Raw genomic sequence first — 1,779 nt, 5'->3', positions numbered from 1 at the left:
CTCGCGCAAAGTCATGCGAAAAAGAGACAGCTGGCGAAATGGTAGAAGCCGGTCCCGCCTCCCTTATCTCTCTTCATTTTTTTCCTTATCTCAAATTGCGAGCGCGCGAGCAAAATTGTAGGGAACTAAACAGTACGTAAATCTCTTCTCCCGAAAACGATTTCCTGCTCATTTTAAACCTGTGGCTCACACCCTTTAGTGAAACAGCAGAGAGACAAACACAAACACCGAGTCGTCTGCATTAAGCCCGCACTAAATAGCCCCTTATCAAAGCAGAAAAAAGGCAAGCGCAAGGCCTTAGACAGAGAGGAAATTACAAGCGACAGCAAGAGAGTAAAGAGAGGAGAGAAAGGTGTTGGAGCCGAGGCGGAAAGAGGACGGGAGCAAGGGGTGGTAACCCCCCACATGTGCCTCGCCCACTCACGTCCCACCCGCCACCTTCACGCGAAAAGCGATCCCCCGTTGTCGCGCGGGCAAACCTCCTACACACATGACGCGCCGCCGAACCAGATCAAAGCGAGTCACTGAACGCAGCCTATTACACGGAGCAAAGTGGCAGCTGTTTAGATCCACGCCTCACTCTCTCTCTCTCTTAAGGTTGGAAACCCTGGAAAGTTTCCGGAAAATTTCAGGAAAAACAAAAAAATTCAGGGGGGAAAATGGCAAATTTCCCAGATTTTGGAAGTGTTTTTTTTATTTTTCGGTAATTTTTGGGAACTTTTCGGAAATTTTCCTGAAACTTTGAAAATTTTCAACCCTACTATCTCTCTCTCTCTTTCTCTCTCTCTCTCTCTCTCTCTCTCTCTCTCTCTCTCTGTCCTTTCCCCTGCGCATCGTATGAAATTTCCCCTGTTGCACGGTGTGTGAGTGCGCCCGGCCCTCGCCCTTATGGTGCGGGCGGGGGCCGCACAAATCTTGTGGATCTCGCCTCGCCCCAAACCCTCCCTGCTTCCCATCCCAACCTACGCCTATCGCAGCACACGGACGCGCGCGTGCAGCATGGCGCCTAACCACCTCAACATTTCATCCCTCGTCTTAGAATTGAAATTTCCAAAATTGAGAGAGAGGATGGGGCAAAGGGGGGGGGGGGCAGAGCGGTGCAATTTTGTAATACAACGTATACGATACAGAAAAGGGATGAAATTACAAGAAAAAAAATCCTGGTTTGATGGTTGCCGAAACGCAAGTGTTCCACACACCCAGAAAAAACATACCTTTGATTTCACGTCGAAAAGTGCTTCCGTTATTTCAAAGCATATTTTGACCTCGATTTAAAGCTAAACTCGAGGAAATTCCCTCAACTTAATTCAACTTTATGGACCTGTGGCAAAATTTCCTGTATGAAACAACCAAAGCACTTTTCATAGTGAAATCAAAGCTACGGTTTTACGCGTGCATGTATATGTATATATTTCCGCAATGCTGGCGCAGATCCCTTCCGGGAGGGTGCGCGGCAGTATGGGGGTTTTCACGGTGATCTTTTGAAAGGTGCCGGCGCGTGCATGTTTCCAGGACTACCGCTGTGTGTGGCGCGAGGCGGCCCGTGGAGCGTAGAGCAAACGCAGGGCGTGCTGTGCTGCGGAGGGTCGCGGAGCAGGGCCCAGGGCTGCAAATTTTAAAACTTTCCGGATAATTTCCGCAAAATAACTAAAAATCTCCGAATCCCGTGAAAGTTTCCATTTTTCCAAGGACGTTTTCCGCTTTTTTTCCCCTGAAATTTTCCGGTAACTTTCCAGGGCTTCCAGCCCTAGCCGGGCCGAGAGAAAGAGAGAGAGAGAG

Source organism: Frankliniella occidentalis, unplaced genomic scaffold, assembly GCF_000697945.3.
Source record: "Frankliniella occidentalis isolate FOCC.00 unplaced genomic scaffold, Focc_3.1 Scaffold48, whole genome shotgun sequence".
In the NCBI taxonomy this organism is placed as follows: domain Eukaryota; kingdom Metazoa; phylum Arthropoda; class Insecta; order Thysanoptera; family Thripidae; genus Frankliniella; species Frankliniella occidentalis.
Note: the sequence above shows the minus strand (reverse complement) of the source record.